This window comes from Lemur catta, chromosome 15 (genome assembly GCF_020740605.2).
Source record: "Lemur catta isolate mLemCat1 chromosome 15, mLemCat1.pri, whole genome shotgun sequence".
Lineage (NCBI taxonomy): Eukaryota > Metazoa > Chordata > Mammalia > Primates > Lemuridae > Lemur > Lemur catta.
This window is the reverse complement of record NC_059142.1, coordinates 34,686,129-34,705,778: the sequence shown is the minus strand read 5'-3', so window position 1 is coordinate 34,705,778 and position 19,650 is coordinate 34,686,129. Positions and strand designations below refer to the sequence as shown.

General features: G+C 50.5%; 1 long non-coding RNA gene across 1 annotated transcript; it reads right to left on the bottom strand.

The window, feature by feature from the left end:
• Positions 1-9,172: 9,172 nt before the first annotated feature.
• Positions 9,173-11,752, bottom strand: LOC123620730. The gene is made up of 3 exons (XR_006728931.1): positions 11,259-11,752; positions 10,759-10,967; positions 9,173-9,754 (listed from the first exon to the last, which is right to left on the bottom strand). It is a non-coding gene; the product is annotated as an uncharacterized LOC123620730 (long non-coding RNA).
• Positions 11,753-19,650: the final 7,898 nt, after the last annotated feature.

Genomic DNA, 19,650 nt, shown 5'->3' with positions numbered 1-19,650 from the left:
AAAACAATTTTTAGGTGGAAGAAAATGTTTGACTATATGATATTTGTCTTTGTAGCAATGTAAAAAATTTTTTTTATGGAGGAAGGGGCCCACCAGGCAAAAGTGCCTCGGGTCTATGAAAGACGCAATTTGGCCCTCCTGTGACCCTACTGGAGGGAGGGGGCAGGAAAATGTGGATTTAGGGGCTGATGGGAAGGGTGGGGTGTACAGCCTGTCTGTTGATTCCAGAACTATCTCCAAAAACTATAAGTGTGCAATTTCAGAGATGGCCCAGGCTTGCTGGAGGAAGCGAGGGACCTGGGGTCCCCATGAGGTTGGGTGGGACACAGGCTGGCTCCAGGGCCCTGTGCCCCCACACATCTGGGGGCAGATTCTATCATGCGACAGCACTGGGGAAGGTGGACATTTTTAGGGATCAGGTGCATGAGATGGGTGTCCCTAGGGTGTGTAATGTGAGGGTTTCATGTGTTCCACAGCACACACAGATGTATGTGAGTGCAGGAGTGAGTGTGTGAGAAAGTGGCAGCGTGTGCCGGGCAGTGGAGGGCCATCTCTGTGTGAATGTGTAGTTGTATGCAGGTGCCTGTAGGCCTCTCAGTACCTTCCCAATCCCCAGGGGCTGGGAGCGGTGATGCTCCATTCAACTCCGTTCCCTATAGAAGTCCTGAATAACCGCCTCCCCTCCCGGGGGACTCCCCAGCCCCCCAGCTCCTAGTTCTGTCTAACCCCCAAGGCCAGGCCCAGAGGTCATCCTAGCCGTTCCCAACGCCTAGCTGACATCTCCATTCCACCCGCAATTCTGCTCTTCGCCTTTCTTTGGGGGAGGGAGTGCTCCTCCAAACTCAGCTCCTAGCCCGCGCCTTCCAAGCGCCTGTCCCCTTGCCCTGCCTAGCCAGGAGAACGCGACGAGGACACGCGGTGCCAGCGCGCCACCTCGTGGTCGCTCCTGGGCTCTGCAAGCCCGTCGCCTCGCCAAGCCCCAGGGAGGGTCTCCGTAGACACCGCCAGGCAGAGAAGTGTGCAAGGGGCTCTGTGTCCCCTTTCAAAGTCGGACACCCCCGCGCCAGCAGGCTGCCGGGGGCTCCAAGGGCTTTGAGAGCTGCAGTTGGCGGAAACAGAGGGCACAGCCCGCGGGCCGAGGGGCAGGGGTGGACGCCCGCCCGGTCCGGGCCGCTCCCCGAGGCCGCCGCGTGGGAAAGGTGGGGGCGGGGGCGGGCGAGGGGAGCGCTATCTGTCTGTCTATCTCCGCGTCCCCCCAGCGCCCATGGCCCGCCGCTCCGAGCCCGTGGCGGGGCGAGTTGCCACCCGCTCTGGGTGCCCTCTGTTCTGCTGCCAAGAGGGCGCCAAGAGAGCCCGCGGCGTCGGGGGCAGGAAGGGCACTGGGCGGGCCGGCTCCCCTCCCAGGATGGGAGCGGGGGAGGCGGGCGGGGCCTGCTTTGGAGCCCCCAACTCGCCACAGAGAAGGGACAGGGGAGGGCAAGACCCTTCTTGGGGGGGTCATTCATTCATCAGCCAAGACCAAGAAGGAGCCGGTGATTCAGAGCTGGGGGAGTCTACCTTCCTCAGGAGCCCCCCCCTTCCCTCCTCACTCCCACCCGGCCCGCGGCTCCGGAGTAAAGTGGATGAGCGCTGGGCTGGAAGTCGGGAGTCCTGGAATCCTGAAAGCGTGGTGGTGGTGGGTTATATTAGGATAATTTCTCAGTTCCATCCTGCTCTGAAATTCTAAGAGTTCTAGAAATGGACTGAAACTGTGACGTTAGAAACTTAAATAAGTAATCAAACAATTATTTGATAATGTGAGGTTAACATCTCGCCCCCCCATGTATGCTCCCAGATGCCAGGGACTGTGCCCATCCACTTCACCACTGCCTTCCAGACACCCAGAACAGTGCTCAATAGATGTTTGCTGAATGAGTAAATGAGACTCCCTGCTACTGAAGAGGGGCTGAATCATCTTGGCACTGCTCTAGGTGACCCTCGCCTGAGGCTGAGCCATGCTTGGCAGGGTTAGGACAACTGAAGGCTCCAGGGGAGGAGCGGGAGCAGCTTCCCAGATGGGGCCATGAGTGGCCCCAAAGGGGCTTGTCGGGCCAGCAGGATGGAGCCATCAACTGCTGAGCAGGCACCTGCCAGCTAGGGTGTCGAGGTAGCTGGAGGATGCAATGGAACCAGTGCCACCCGCCCCACCTTGCCCGGGCCAACAAGACGAGCAGGTGCCAGCCGGGCCAGAGTGCTGCCCCTGGTAGAGAGGTCCGCAGGGCAGCCTGTGTCTGGGGCCTCTGGGAGAAAGAGCAGTGCTGGCCAATGCCCAGGTCAAGGTCCATTGCCCACCCTGCCTGGCTCTGAGAGAAGTTATGCTGCTGACGCAAGCTGTTCCCTGGAGCCCAGGTATCATGTCACCTGGCCATGGGCACAGCATGTGGACTCACAGAGAGCCAGGCCTGAGGGGGTAACTCAGGAAGGATGGAACAGAAGGTGAGTCAGGCCGACCTTGCTTTCTCCCTTGCCTGGGGAGCTGGCGCCATCTAGAGGTCGATGCAAGGAGGCCAGTGTTCAGCTCCATGGGGAGACCCGGAAGCGGGCCACCTTTCAGCGCTAAATATTCATTTTTCATCATCACCTTGCTTTACTCTGTGGCTACCACTTCCCCTTCTTCCCCCCAATCTTTATCCATCCAGTGGCTTCTTTCCTTGGGTTTCTCATTTGTAAATTAATAAACGGACTATTAGATGGGCTCTGAGGTCCCTTCAGGTCCATGTTCCATGATGCTAAATTCTAGGACTCTTGTCTTTCAAGGGTGAACTCCTGTCTACTTTCTTACCAACCCCCTTGGAGACACGCCCCCGGCCTCCAGCACTCTGCAGCGTAGACCTTCCTCTGGAGCCATCACCCGTTCAACAAACCTTTGTGGAACCTCTGCCACCTGTCAGACCCCACACTAGGTGCAGGGAGTGTCGTGATGAACAAGACAGACACGATTCCCCCTCCATGGAGCCCACATTCCAGCGGGGAAGGTGGATACATAGCGACAGTCTCACTATCATGTGATGTGTGCTGTGATGGGTGCACATGCCACTGTGACAGCCCAAATGGGCCTAAACTCTTCACGGAGGCAGGAGGACATCTGAACTGAGAACTGAAGGCTGTGTGGAACTTGGCTGGAAAAAGCAGGGATGAGGGGAAGGAGAAGGCTCCCAGCCCCTGGAAAAGCATGTGCAAAGGCTCATGGGACTGCTTGGAGCAGTATAGCATTGGAGGGGGTTGCGTAAAGGTGAAGCAGGTGTGGAGTCAGAGACCCAGGACTCAGCGCACCTGGAAGCCTGGAGTAGGAGAATAGGCTTTATTTAGAGGCTGTGGGGAAACAGTGAAAGTTGTTGTGTTTTTTTGTTTGTTTTTGAGGCAGAGTCTTCAACCTCAAATTCTTGGGCTCAAGCAATCCTCTCACCCCAGCCTCCCAAGTAGCTGGGACTACTTGGCTGGCTGCAACCATGTCTGGCTAATTTTTTCAATTTTTGATAGGGACAGGGTCTTGCTCTTGCTCAGGCTGGTCTTGAACTCCTGAGCACAAGCGATCCTCCTGTCTCAGCCTCCTAGAGTGTTAGGATTGCAGGCATGAGCCACTGTGCCAGGCCATTGAAAGATTTTAACCAGGGGAGAGTCATGATTGGATTTTCATTTTAGAAGGATCCTCCTGGCTGCTGTGTGGGGATGAATCAGAGGTGACAAGATCGGAGGTGAGGAGCCTAGATGGGGGGCTACTGCAGGAGCTCAGGTAGGAGGAAATAGAGTCTGGGTTAAGGAAGAGGCAGTAGGGTGGACAGGGTGGGTAGATCTGAGTCATAGTGAGGAGGTTGGAGCAACGGGACTGGATGTGAGTGGTAGGGACAGGGGAACATGGGGAATGACCCCCAAGTTTCTGATCTGGGCAACTGAGTAGAAAATTGGGGCCATTCTGTGAAAGAGAGAGAACACCAGAAAGAGGGGTTGCTTAATGGGGAAGAGGATGAATCTAGGGTTTTCTTTTTTCTTCTAACTTTTCTTTGGGGTCTAATATACATGCAGAAAAGTTTACAGGTCATAATTAATGAACTTGCATGATCAAATACTGTTGTACACCCAGCACCTGGGCTGAGCAGCAGGTTGAAAGACAACATCCCCAACACTCAGAAGCCCCTCGCCCTCCCTTCCAGCTGTTGCTCCCCAGGGGCAAACGTTGTCTCCACTCCTAGCACCATAGACCAGGTTTGCATATCCTTGACTTTTATATAAATGGAAGTATATAGTATACAGTCAGCTGTCTGTATCCATGGGTTCTGGACCCATGGATTCAACCAACTGGATCCAAAATTTGCAGAGAAAAAGGTCTGTGCTGGACGTGTAGACTTTTTTTTTCTTGTCATTATTTCCTAAACAATATAGTGTTAACAACTATTTATATAACGTTTACATTCACAAGGTATTATAAGTAGTCTAGAGATAATTTAAAGTATACAGGAGGATGTAGTTAGGCTATATGAAAATACTATTCCATTTTATATCAGGGACTTGAGCGCCTGCAGGGTTTGGTATTGAGGGAACTCCTGGAACCAATCTCCCACGGACATCGAGGGCTATACTGTTTTGTGTCTGACTTCTTTTGCTCAACATTATGTTGCGAGATTTATTCCATATTGTTGGATATATTTCTAGATCGTTCATTTTCATCGCTGTATGTGGGCATTCTCTCCTATGCATATATTGCCACTTATTTATCTGTTCGACCGTGGCTGGGCATTTGGGGAGTTTCCAGTTTGGGACCGTTGCGAGTCGTGCTGCTTTGAACATTCTCTTGCATGTCTTTTGGTGCCTGTGTCTATGTTGCCCTGGGTACCTAAAGGTGGAATTGTGTGCATGTTCAGCTTTAGAAGATATCGCCAAGTAGTTCTCCAAAGTGGTTGTACCATTAGCTCAACTGTGACCATGTTGCATTTGAGTGTCTTTAAGACATCTAGAGGAGCTGTCCTAGCAGTAGTTGGCTACAGGCCACATGGATCTGAAAAATCAGTGAAGATGCTGGGATTGGAGATATAAATTGGAAGTCTTTGATCTCTTATGGTAAGTGGAGCCACCGGCATGGGTGAGATGGTCCAGGAAGGGAGGAAGAGAACCCTGGGCCAGGGAGGGTCCCGGGCAGCCCCTGAGACAGAGTGGGCAGAGAGGTGGGAGGCAATGCAGCGGGAGGTGGCCCTGAGTTGGGGAGAGGGGTGCTAGGCAGTGCTCCAAGGAGTCGGCAAGGCCAAATCTTGCTGCAGCTGTGTGGTCAGGGCAGGATGGGAACTGAGAAGTACCCACTGGATGGTGTCTCAGGGAGGCCGTGGATGGTGCCAGGAAGAGCCCGGGGAGGGGGAACTGGAAGGCTGTTCACTGCTGGCTGAGGGGCCAGTAGGATGGGAGGAAACAGAGGAGAACACGTGCAGGCAACTCTGTCCTGATGGTTGTGAAAGGAGAGGGCGGTAGCTGGAGGGTATTTGGCATATTGGGAGGGGAGGGAGAGTGTGTTTTAAAGGGGAGCAAGCCTGTTTAGACATCAATTATCACAGCCAGTAGAGAGGGGTTGATCAAGAGTGCCATCTCCGAGTAGGTGGGAGGGGAAGGATCTGGAAGCCCACCAAAGAGGTTAGCCTTACAGCAGATGATTATCTCTTCGGCTGCATCAAGAGGGAAGATGAAAGGGTAAGAGCTGGCTCTCGTCGAGTGCTCACTATGTGCCAGGCGCTGTTCAAAGCATTCTACGTATGTAAGTTCATCCACCGCTCCCCACCTCCCCATGAGGTGGGCACTCTCATTTCTGCCTTTTGACAGAGGGGGAAACTGAGGCACAGAGCAGCTAAGTAAGTGGTGGATTCAAGATTTGAGCCCAGGCAGCCTGACTTAACCTCTGTGGGGTGGGCAGGTGACCTCTCAGCTTTGGCTGTCAGGGGTAATGTGACAGAGCCGGGTGCTGGCCACCTGGGAGTCTGTTACACCATTCTCTGTCCTTTTCTCTGTGAAACATCTCAGAGTACAAAGAATTCTTCAGGATATTTGGGACTTCCTGTTTGGGTGCATAAGCGAAGTAGGTGTGAATAGCTGGTGAGAGGGGAGGGGATGGGACCCCAGGTTTGGGGAGAAAATTTAGGTAACCTTGAATTTGGCAATGGGTTTTTCGGTACAACACCAAAAGCACGATACATAAAAGAAAAAATGAGTAAGTTAGCCTTCATTAAAATGGAAAACCTACCCTGCAAAAGATGTCATTAAGAGACTGAAAAGACAAGCCACAGATTGGGATAAAATCTTTGCAAAACACATATCAGATGAAGGACTTACATACAGAATTTATAAAAACTCTTTTTTTTGAGACAGAGTCTCACTCTGTTGCCCAGGCTAGAGCGCCATGGTGTCAGCCTAGCTCACAGCAACCTCAAACTCTTGGCTTCAAGTGATCCTCCTGCCTCAGCCTCCCCAGTCAGTAGCTGGGACTATAGGCATGCGCCATCATGCCCGGCTAATTTTTTCTATATATATTTTTAGTTGTCCATATAATTTCTTTCTATTTTTAGTAGAGACAGGGTCTCGCTGTTGCTCAGGCTGGTCTCAAACTCCTGAGCTCAAGTGATCTTCCTGCCTCGGCCTCCCAGAGTGCTAGAATTACAGGCATGAGCCATCATGCCTGGCCTGTTTTCTTATTTTAGATTCTCTTTAATATACACTTGAGGCACTAGTGAGCTGGGCTGGCCAGGGTGGGTGGAGAGGGCTGAGGCTAAGGCTGAGCAGCCCTCCTGGCACCTGCCTGGGAGCAGAGAGAACTTGACCCTAGTGAACTCCCTCAATGCCAGTGGTTCACTCAGCTGATGCTTATTGAATGTCTATGAGGCCAGGCCCAGGAAATGTGTAGAGAACACAAGAAGAAATAGAAAATCTAAATAACTCTGTATCTATTAAATTAATTTGGTAATTTAATACTTTCCCACCAAGAAAACTCTAGGACTAAATGGCTTTCATTGGTAAATTCTGTCAAGCATTCAAGGAAGATATAATTCCAAATTTATATGCTATATTAAGAGTACGGGACCTTTCCAGCTTATTTTATTATGGCAGCATGACTTTGATCCCAAAACCAGACAAAGGCATTACAAGAAAAGAAAACTCCAAACCAATATCATCATGAACACAGATGCAAAAATCCTTAACTGTGGTGCACCTGTAGTTCTAGCTTCTCGGGAGGCTGAGGTGGGAGGATCCCTTGAGCCCAGGAGTTCGAATCCAGCCTGGGAAATGTAGGGAGATACCTTCTCTGAAAGAAAAAAAAATCTTTAATAAAACATTAGCAAATTGAATCCAGAAATATACAAAAAGTAACGTAGCAATATATAAAAAGGATGATATATCATTATCATTACATTCCTAGGTTTACCCCAGGAATGTAAGCTTGATTCAACATTTGAAAATCAATCCATAGAATTCATCATATTAACAGAATAAAGGAGAAAATCACAAAATCATCTCAGTAGATGCAGAAAAAGGGTATGATAAGATTCAACACCCATTCATGATAAAAACTCTCAGCAACTAGGAATAAAAGTAAACTTCCTCAATCTGATAAGGACTATGTTTAAAAACTATAGCTAACACAATAATATTATATAATATGTTATGATAATATATAAACTATTACATAATATATAATAATTTATATAATATACAATACCATAAAACTATAGCTAGCATAATAATAGTGATTGAAAGCTTTCCTCTACACATCAGGTATGAAACAAGAACATCCACTCTCACCATTTCTATTATACTGTGGTCCTAGATGGTACAATGAGGTAAGAAAAAGAAATAAAAGGCATACAGATTGAAAAGGAAAAAGAAAAACTGTCTTTATTTACAAACAACATCATTGGCTATGTAGAAACTAATAAGTAATTTACAAAAAAGTCTACTAGAACCTATAAGTGATTTTATCAAGTTTACAGGATACTTGGTAAAATATCATCTATTTCTAAATACTAGCAAAAAAAATAGAAATTGAAAAAAAAAAGTACCACTTGGAATAAAAAACATATGCAAAGGGATAAACTTAACAAAACATATATAAAACTTGTACTCTAAAAACACACACAAAAAAATCTGAGAGAAATTAACACCTAAATAAATGTAGAAAGTAGAACAAAAGACTCAATATTGTTAAGATGCTAATTCTCCCCAAATTGATCTATAGAGGAACTCTGTCACAAGTCTTTTAATTTTGTGATCAACTTTTAAAAATGACTCTAAAATGTATTTGAAAAAATAAATACTAGCATTTAGCTAACACAATCTTAGCAGCAAAGAGTAAAGAGTGAGAAGTTAACTAAGCAGATATTAAGGCCTACCACAAAACCATGGCAATGAGCAGCATGTTGGTTCCAGAGCAAACAGAGTAATAGCACGTGATAGAGAGTTTAGAAACAGACCCAGAGAGGTACTGTGACTCAATGGCAGAAAGGACAGATTGTTTAATAGATGCTCTGAATATAGAGAAAATGAAACTTGGATCCCTACCTAGTATCACATACAAAGGTAGACTTTAGATGCATTAAGTCCTAAATGTGAAAGGTGAAAACGTAAAGTAGAAGAAAATGCAGGGATCTATCTTTATAATTTAGGGCGGGGAATGTCTTCAATCTCCAAAGGCGAAAAAATCAACAAATTTTATTATGTTAACACCAAGGATTTCTATTCAAATAAGCATATCCTAGACAAAATGAATAGATTAACATACAGAATGAGAGAAGACATTAACCATATCTAAAATAAACAAGAGAATATGTAGGAAAATGTAGAATATGTAGACTTACAAATTAATAAGGCAAAAACAACCCAATTAAAATTTTGCCGTCTGCAGTTTCGTCACTGCCTAAAAGAAAATAAAGTTGCGTCCTAAAGGCTACGGGCAGTTCCAAGAAGTGTTATTGGAATGGAAAACAAGAAAAGTCAAATGATCCTACTACTTGGGACAGAAAGCAACATATCATTGCTGTTTTATAAAATTTAAATCGAGGTAATGTCTGTTTAATTTGTCCTATTACATTTATATTTTCCTTTTAAAAAGTCTTACATGTACGTATCTTAAGAAGACACAATAATATAGCCTATAGAATTTAAATATCCAATAAAGAGTTTTCAAAAGAGTTAAATTGTTATATCACAGGACAAAAAGAGACATTATAAAAATAGTGGGTTTTTTTCATATTTGTTTCATTGGTCCTGCTATTAATTAGTACTAATTGTTCCTTTTAACTAGTCCTATTGTTGTTTTGTTTAAATAACAGCATTTATGGAACAGAAAAGTAAACAATAGAGAAAAATATATAACTTCAAATAAACACCTATTTTCATATTTTTACATTAAAGTAACAAAGCATGTATATATGACATATGATGCTATTGCTATTATGCCTTTTGGTTTCTGTCTGGTGTGGCTGTGTCCCAGACTGGCTCTCTGAAAACTCAGTCACCAGAGGGTGAGGGGACTTGCTGCCCTCTGCAAGCCAGGGCTAGGCAGAGCTCACTTGGCAAAGCTCAGCTGAAGTCACCAGGGCCACGCTGTCTCTCTGTCTGCTGTCCTTGGTCCCCCCTTCCAGCTGTGCTGACATTATCCTCACCCAGCAGTCCTGGTGATGAAAGCACGTCCCGGCCCGTCCTGGGGTTGAGTCTCACTGGGTGCCTCTGGGTGATGCCTTGGTGTCTGCAAAGGGAGTGGCCGAGCCTGGATCACGTGCTGGCCCCAGCATGGGAGGGGGGCTGGGGGGAGCCGGCCCCTCACACACGTTCAGAGAGCAGAGAAGTGGTTCCCTGAAGGGAGAGCGAGGGGCCTTTACCAGAAGAGGGACGAGAAGCCAGGCAAGCAGAAGCATCCCCAGCCGTCCTCTTCCCCTTTGGCGGGGAGCCAAAGTGCTTTCCGCTAAATCGTTTTTGGCCAAATCCCTGGAGCCACACAGACATGCATCTATTTTATCACTTACCATATTACATTGAAGTGATGTATCGATGCGTCTCTCTCGCTGACTGGACAGTCAGCGCTCAAGGACAGGGACAGTGTCCACTCCTGTAACCTTCAGATCTGTAGCTTGGGCACAGACCTTCCCCTGAGTCCAGAGCTGTGTGTCCTGCTAACTTTAGGACCCTCTAACTTGGATGTCCCACAGGCGGCTCAAACTCCACAGGCAGGAAACTAAACTTGCTGTCTTTATTCTAAACCTTCTCCTTCTCCACTGCACGCTTTCTCAGGATGGCTCTGGTATTTGGGCAGTTGACTTGGCCCTCATCTGCCACAGGTGTTATTGATCCTGCCTCCCAAATACCTCTCAGGTCCCCCCATCCTATTTCCTGCCCCAGGCCTCAGCCTCTCCCCGGCCAACGCACGGGCATCCTGTCCCAGGTCCTCTCCCTGTAGCAGTGATGCTTCTCAGATGCAAGGCTGGCCATGGCGGGCCCCAGCTCCAAGCCCCATTACTTTTCGCTCAAGCCCAAACCAGCAGCACTTCAGCCCTGCGGCCTCTGGCCCCGAGGCTCTGCCTGGGCTCCAGCCCTGCCTCTGGGAGCTGCCACTCTCCCCTGTCTTCCAGCACCTTGCATTCATCCATTCATCTTTTCCGTGGTGCGTTAGACTGTGTGCCCGCCATTACACTTGACAGTAATTTGACTTACTGTGATAAATCCTCTGTGGTTAGACAGATGGTCTCTACTTACCAGTCTCTCCCTCTGGACTGCAAGTGCCAAGAGGGCAGGGATGACGTCCCGTTTTTCTGTGACTCCAGCCAGAGTTTATCAGGAGGTCGGCACCTAGCAGGTGCTATCGATTGTTAAGTGAGCGGCTCAGCAGACCAGCCACAGCAGAGGTAGCACACTTCATAAAGAGCCAGACAGAAAAGACTGTAGACTTTGCAGACCTGCGATTTCTGTCACAATGAGAAATCAACCATGGACGGTACATAAATAAAATTTTATTTACGAAAGCAGAGGGCAGGCTACATTTAGCTTGTGGACTGTAGTTTGCTGACCCCTGAGGTACAGGAATGAACTTCCCCCAGCACTTAGGGACAACTTCCACCCCTGCCTCCCTCCCCAGTGAGACCTGCTCCTGCTTTCTGTCCCCTCCTCAGCCCAGCCCAGGGGCCCCCCTTCCCACCCTCCCATCTTAGCCCCCCTGCCCCCACCCCACTCCCAGGACACTCTCCGCGTCTTGTCACCCCTTTCAGGCTCACAGCCCCTTGTGGACCAGAATTCAGCCTCCTTCTTTCCCTGGAGCTCCTCCAACCTGGCCTGGTCTCCCCATCGTCCCCACGTAGACACGATGGCCAGCCCTGTGGACAGAGCAGGCAGATGTTTACTATGGCTAGTACTAGCTGAACAGAAGCACTTTACAGTTTGCAAGCACATTTGTTCGCGTTATTTCCCTCTTTGCTCAGCCCCTGCCTCACGTGCGTCTCGCTGGGCTGAGGCCTTTCCCCTCTGTGTCTGGTCCTCCTGGTCCCTGCCCTGGCTCATGCTGCTGTGTCCATCAGCAGCCTTGTCCCCAGGAAGATGCGCACCTCAGAGTGCTAGCCACTATGATGGTTAATTTTATGTGTCAACTAGACTGGGCCACGGGGTCCCCAGACAGAGCAGGGGAGAAAGAGCCACGTGGGGACAGGTTTGTGATGATTCATGGGCTTCCCCTGTGAGGACTCGGAGGCTCCCGCTGCCCCAGATGAAAGTGGGTCCTGTAACTAAAGGGGAGGGGCGAGTGGACGCCTGGGGTAGGCAGCCAGTGATCGCACCACACCTGGGATGCTCCCTTACAGGGACAGAATGCAAGGGGACACCTGAAAGCCATCACGTGCTCGGCAGCTGGCCCTGGGGGGTGAAGATCAGGGCAAAGGAGAAGGGGGCAGCTCTGAAAGAGGGGGCCGTGGGAAGGAGGGAGGAAACACTGTGGCCGTCAGCCACGTGTGGGGAGGCAGAGCCACTCCAGTTATGCAGATGGGGACACAGAGGCCCAGAGAGGGCTCACAACCTCCCCAATCTCACACAGCAATGTCTTCTGTCTCCAGGCTGTGGCATTTCCCTGTATTAGAGCGGCTGGGCTCACTGCCCACTCTGGTGGATCCTCACTGCTGTCCTGTTCTGTGGGGCGGGTGGCAGAGTGTGGCCCTGGCGCCGGGGGCCCATCGCTGCCTGGAGTCCCCTCTGCAGAGAAAGCAGGCCACGCGTCCTCACATGAACCTAGAGGCAGGAGTGAACGACCTATCCTGAGATGAACCAAGCGGCAACATATTTAGAAGTCGGGGAAGAGACAGGGAGGGGCAGGCAGAATTCCTGCCAGGGCAGGGCCTGACCCCTCTCAGGCTGCCCTCCCTGTCTGGGCGAGGGCAGGGGAACCCTCTGACACTCTCTGCCCTGGGGACAGAGGGAATAGGACGAAAACAAGGTCAGACCACAGGTAGGATTTTCAGAGGCGCAAAGGTGAGGGAGGAATCTCTTCCCTTGGAGGTTTTGAAAAATAACGGAAAGTTGCCTGAGTGTGTTGGAAAATCAGGTGGCAGGAGGAGGAACAGGTGACCCGGATCAGCCTTCACGGTTACGGCCCAGGGCTCTGCGGTGTGGGGAAGCTGCAGTTAGCGCAGCGGCCACCAGGTGGCAGGCTGCCCACTTCTAAAGGCCTGGCTGCCGGGAACTCGGGTAACCGGTTGGCTGCTGGATTTGCTTACTCACCCATCATTTATTTATTCACTCGTCATTCATTCATGGTTTTTATTCCCCAAGCACTTTTGACTCCTATGTGCCAGCAGGCGTTGTGCTAGGTGTGAGGAGGAACCAAAAGGGGCCAAGACGAGGTGGCCGTTCTGGCACCCAGCACGGCCCCTCTGCACCCCGCAGCCCTGCAGCAATGCCAGACGGGGTCGGTGATGGCAGGGCCTGCTGCCTGGATCGGGGCCCACCGCAGCCGCGTGGGATGGCGCCCCTTGCCCTCCGTTCTGCAGCAGGAGCCAACGGGCAGTGGGCCCTGAGAGAGGTTTGGATCGCCTCCCACCCTGGTCTCAGTCGCCCGCAGCGGGTCTCAGGTGTAGCCGCACAGTGGTCCCTGCGGCTGAGGTTTTCTCTCTCTCTTCTTCCTCCAGTCAGGCTCAACCTCAAACCGCGAGTCCTCCCCTCTGCCCTCCCTCCTCCCTTCCCTCTGCTCCGTTCTGGCAGCTTTTCTCAGCGGTGTTCATCCTTCTAAGAGCAGAAAGGCAGTCCCCGGAGCAAGCCTGGTTTCCAGGGGCCTGGGGGTCACTGGACCCTTCTGCCTTCCTCCAGCCGTGCTCCCGCCCCTGCCCTCCTCCTGGCTCCCAGGCCAGCAGTCACTGCTAGACCACTGGCCTCTCATGCACCGGCAAAGAGGACGGCCACAGGAAGCTACAGCAAGGGACAGAGGGGCAGGATGCATGCTGAAGGACACACCTGATCATGCCACGTGCCCAGTAATTGTCCTGAATTGAATTGGAGGACCCCCGGACCCACCCCAGGGAGGACCATAGGAGCCCCAGTTTGTTCCATGCAGCAGGGGTGGGGTCGCACCCACTGGGGGTCACTCTTTGGACAGGGCCCCAGAGGACTTCCTTGGCCAGCAGTCACGGTGCCCAGTCCTCCAGAAGAATGCCAGCCACCACTCTGCATTGCTTCCCTTCTCCCCTGTCCTCCTGCCCAGCTTCCCTGGCGACTGGGAACCCCTCCCGCCCCCCAAGCCCCGTGCCTTCTGACTCACGGCACAGCTCAGCTGGAAAGCATCTGGCCCCGCGTGAGGGCACCCCTCCCTCAGGCCTTCCACGCAGTTTCCCCAGAAGGATCATGTCCATTGAAATCTTCCCCCACCAAGAAAGTCCCCCTGATATGTGGGGGTGGCACAGCACCCCAGCAGTGAGTGCGCGGTGCCAGGTGGAGTGGGAGTCCCGGTCTGGTCTGATGGGCTCAGCGCATTCCGCACATTCCCAGTGGGCAGGGGGGGAGGGGCCGGCCAGAGGAGGAACGCTGCCCGCCTGACATCCTGCGTCTGGGTTCCCTCGCTGCTCCCCCGCCCTGCCCCCACCCTCAGCTCCCCTCCCGCCTGCCTCCCGGCTCTCACACTTGGACCCTCAGGGGCTGTCTTCTGTTTTGTGTTCCATTTTCCCTTCCCTCTCTCAGCCGTCTCTTCTCTGTTGTCCCCAGAGTTTGTGGTGACAAGTGGAGAGACCAGGCTGGGGCTCCATGCAGGGCCTTTGTCTCTGTCCCTCTAGATAGCCGAGAACTTGAGGTTCCGTCTGGGCCCAGCACTGCACCACCTTCCTGGGCGTCTTGGGTCCAGGACTTGCCCTCGCTGGCCATGGGCTCCTCCCACTCCTAGTCCTTGGTCTCTAAGGCGCTCCCAGGCCGGCGGTCTGTGTCTCACCAAAGCCACCTTCCAAACTGCACAGGACTAGATTTGAGGGCCACCTCCTCCAGCTGCCTCCCCACCCCAAGGCCCCCCTTCCTTTTCCGCTGGAGGAGGGGCGGCCTGCCCACCTTCTTCACAGGGCATCTGCGGGCATTGGGGTCCAGAGTAGTCCCGTTCCTAAAACACTCACACACCCATCCCTCTGCCCTGTGGCCACCTCCCAACTCCTGACCACACTGCAGTGGCTGAAGGGGGCTGGGATCCAGGAACCTCGAGTTCTAATTCTGCCTCTGCCACTCACGTGCTGTGTGGCCTAAGCTAGTCACTACCTTGCTCTGAGCTCAGCCTTCCTGAGGAACGACAGGGATGGACAAATGGTCTCATGTTCCAGAGCCAAAGCGGAACACCAGGCAACCCTACACTGGACTGAAGTTTCCAATAGGTTTTGAAGGAGCACATGGAGGGAAGTCCTGTCCAGGTGTGCACCCTCTGTAGACAACTCTTTTTTTTTTTTTTTTTAATTGAGCAAGGAGCAAGCCATGCCCAAGGGCTTCCCCACCATAGGCCCTCGGACCCTTCTCTAAGGTTATGTCCATAAAAGTAGCCCTGTGAAGAGTATCTAAACCCAACACACCCCGGCCCCACCACAGGCACACACATGCACTTGCACACGCCCAACACCAGGCTTAGGGGTGAAATAGTAAAATGTTTCCTACCAAGATCAGGAGCCAGACAAGGATTGCACCATCACCGCTCTGCCCAGCACTACTCCGGAGATCTCAGGGCAATAAGGCACAAAGACATTATGAAAATTGTAAAGGGACAAATAAAACTGCCAATATTTAGGTGACATAATGATACATAGAGGAAATCCCCCCAAATATATATACAAATTATTAGAATAAATAAGTGAATTCAGCAGGATCACTGGGTACAAAAGCAGTATAAGGAATCAAATGTTTTTTGATATACTACCAATGCACATTAGGAAAAGGAATTAAAAGGACCGTAAAAATATCAAATACCTAAATATAAACCAAACTAAAAAAGATCACTCACTACACAGAAAACTACAACACATTATTGAGAGATACTTTAAAATATCTAAATTTATGTTCATAGATCGGAGGGCTCAATATTGTAAACACATCAATCCTCCCAAAATCAACCTATAGATTCAATGCAATTCCAATCAAAATCCTAGCAGGAATTTGTGTGTGTGTGTGTGTGTGTGTGTGTATGGAAATTGCTAAGTTGATTCTAAAATGTATATGGAAATGGAAAAGACCAAGAATAGCCAAGATGCTCTTCAGTAAGACCAAGGCTGGAAGACTCCCAGTACTCAACAGCAAGACAGTAGAGCAAGGACAGACCTGTGCGACAGAATGGAGAGCCCTGCAGTGGATCCAGGCAAATGTGGTCATTCCATTCCTGACAAAGGTGACGCTGCTATGCTATCTGGGACAAGGATGGTCTTTTTAATAAACAGTTCAATTGGAAATTCATATGGAAAAAAGTTGTCTTGATTTCTACTTCACACCATACACAAAAATAAAATTCTAAATGGAATATAGACTTAAATATAAAAGGTAAAACAGCTAGAAGAAAATGTAGAATGTCTTCATGACTTTGGGTAGACAAAGATTTCTTAAACAGGACACAAAAAGTTCTAATCATAGGCCGGGTGTGGTGGCTCACACCTGTAATCCTAGCACTCTGGGAGGCTGAGGTGAGAGGATTGCTTGAGGCCAGGAGTTTGAGACCAGCATGAGCAAGAGCGAGACCCCGTCTCTACTAAAAATAGAAAAATTAGCCAGGCATGGTGGTGTGCGTCTGTAGTCCCAGCTACTCAGGAGGCTGAGGCAGGAGGATCACTTGAGCCCAGGGGTTTGAGGTTGCAGTGAGCTATGATGATGCCACTGCACTTTAGCCCGGGTGACAGAGCAAGACCCTGTCTCAAAAAAAAAAAAAAAATAGTACCAACCATAAATTATTTGATAAATTATTCTCCGTTAAAATGAGAACTTCTGTTTACAAAAAGTCAGCATTAAGAAAGTGAAAAGGCCCCTACAGAGTTGGGGAAGATATTTGCGTTACAAAGATATAAGAACTCCTATGGATCAATAGGAAGGAGACAAATAACTCACTAGGAAAGGGGCAGGCAACCTGAACAGCCTGTCACTATAAGGTTTTCCAAATGCCCATAATCATATGGAAAGATGTTCGCTATCATAAGTCACCAGGGAAATGCAACAGTCACAATGAGCCAAAATGGAAAAGACTGATTTCTAAATATTGGCAGGGATGTGGAGCGAATAGCACTCTGTGCCCAGCCAGGGAGAGAGTAAAGTGGCACAACCACCCTGGAAACCCTTATCCCAGCATCAACTGTAGTTGAGCATATGCAGTCCCTGTGGTCCCACAATTCCACATCTGGGCCCAAAGAGCATTTTTCTTTTCCAACAGAAAAGTATTCACTGGGCCCTAAAAGACATGAACAAGAATGTTCACCACAGCATTGTTGTCAACAGTCCCAAACCAAAAAACAAACAAAAAAACCCCCAGATGTCCACAGCAGTAGAATAGATAAATAGCGGTGCATTCATGAGGTGGTGTACTCTATAGCAATGCAAAGACAAACTAAAGCCACAGGAAACAACATGGATGCATCCAGTAGGCTTAATGTTGAGCAAGAAACGCCAGGCACAAAAGAACATATATTCTGTGATTCTGTTGATAGAAAGTTCAAAATCGGGCAAAGCTAGTCTATGGGGGCAGAGGTCAGGATGAACGTTACCTTCTAGGAAGGTAGAGATCGGGAGGAGGTGCAGGAGGGCTTGGGGGTGTTGGAAATATTCTATTTCTCAACCTAGCTTCTGGTTACACAGGTGTGTTCATTTTATGAACACCTATCTACTTTTCTGACTGTGTGTTACACCTCAATAAAACACTTCTATTAAAATAAAATATAGGCCAGGCGAGGTGGCTCACGCCTGTAATCCTAGCACTTGGGAGGCCGAGGCAGGTGGATCGTTTGAGCTCAGGAGTTCGAGACCAGCCTGAGCAAGAGCGAGACCCCATCTCTACTAAAAACAGAAAGAAATTATATGAACAACTAAAAATATATATAGAAAAAATTAGCTGGGCATGATGGCACATGCCTATAGTCCCAGCTACTGGGGAGGCTGAGGCAGGAGGATCACTTGAGCCCAGGAGTTTGAGGTTGCTGTGAGCTAGGCTGATGCCACGGCACTCTAGCCTGGGCAACAGAGTGAGACTCTGTCTCAAAAAAAAAATGTGCATATATATATATATATATATATATATATAATGGTGGCCCAGAGAGATGCATTAACTTGCCCAGAGTCACTCAGCTCTTAGGAAGTTAAGAGTCCTGGGTTCTTATTCCTGCTTTGTTCCTCCCTTTGTAAGGTCCTGTAAGTCACTTTCTCTTTGGGGGTTCACTTTCCCTAATTGTGTGGAGTGAGAAGGAAACACACACACACACACACACACACACACACACACACACAATTGCAAAAGCTGGCAGTAAAATTCCTCTGAGAGAGAAACCTTTGTCTGGGAAAATACCTTGCTGGGCTCTCTCAGGACAGGAAACAGAGAAAGAGACAGATCTACCTAATAGCCTGGCGGCGGGGGCAGTGGCAGTGCCAGGCACGGTGGCTCCGCCTGTAATCCTAGCACTCTGGGAGGCTGAGGCGGGAGGATCTCTTGAGCCCAGGAGTTTGAGGTTACAGCGAGCCATGGTGCAGTCTAACCTGGCCAACAGAGCGAGACCTTGTCTCCAAAAATAAATAAATAAAATAAGAGCCTGGGAGAACTCTGAGTTTCAGGAGACCGCTCAGGAGAGAGTTCCTAAGGTGAGATGTGGAGAGGGAGAGATTGAAAACCAACAAGATGACAAGGGGGGACGAGCAGCGTGAGATGTCCACGTGGCCAGTGAGAGGCGGATATTCAGTGAGGGGTGGGAAAGTAGCCCCCCCACTGCCTCGGTGGAGAGGATTTAGGAGGAATTAAAGGGAAGGGGGGCTGCACTGCACACCTGGGCTGCTGGCAGCCCTCAGGTGAGAGGCAGATGCAGCAGAGAACCCAGGGAAAGCAGCTGAGAGGGGAAGGGGGCGGGGCTCCAGCGGCTCCCGTGTGATTTTTTAATGTGGAGGGGGAAGGTGAGCCTGGAAGTGTGGGGGACTCAAGGTGTCCAGGCGACTGACTCCGGGGTTTCATATAAAAGCAGCAGGGAAGATCAGATGCTGTCTAGGGCCCGCCTAGCCCGGCGAACTCTCCCCAAGCCCCTGCCTGCACTGGCTCCGCACGGCAGAGGTTCAGCCCCTCTGGCCAGATGTGAGCTCATGGAGGATGTCGGTGGCCTGGATGAGGTCATGGATGTTCACCCCCTGACATCCGGAGCTTCGAAGGAGAGTCTCCCTCACACCCCGTTCCCCACTCGCACCTTTCCTTGGATAGAGGGACTCAGATCCCCACAGAAGCAAGGGATTAAATGCAGGCCCCAGTCCCCAAGGAGAGGCTGGGCTGGCCCTGAGCAGCTGGGAACAAGTGATCTGCCGCTGTAACAAGTCAGGGGGCAGGTTGGGGGCAGCTGCTACTGAAGGCCAGGGAGCTGAGTCGGGGGAGGTGGGGAGGAGGTTTATCCGCAATATCTCACCTGCCTCTCAGTTTGGAGACTGCAAAGATTTGGAAGGCTTTGAGCATGCTGCCTCCCCCAGACCCGGAGCTGTCACTGGCATGGCCCCAGCTCACATACCACCGGGGTTCGTGTCTGGCAGGTTGGGGCAGGGAGAAGAGGCTAGTGCCCTGGTGAGGTGGCAGGGCTGCCGGGGACTGCTTTGCTCCTGGTGGTTAAGGAGGCTCCAGGTTGGTGTGCGGGTGAGAGGGTGGCAGGGGTGGACATAGCCCCCCAGAAAGGGGAGCCTCCTCATCAGACCATCTCCAGACACCACCTCCTCCAGCAAGCCTTCCCAGATGCCCTCCTCAGAGAAGCTGTCACTGTCCTTGTCCCCTCCCCCAACCCCTAGCACACAGACCATACCAAGTCCTGAGCAGCAGGGGCAGATACCTCTCCCCAGGTTGTTGCACGTGGACTTTGTGCAGGGTGGGTGCTCACCAGCACTTGGGTGGGCCAGAGGGGCTCACCTCCACCCAGAAGACTCCCCTCCTCCTGAGGGAGAGAC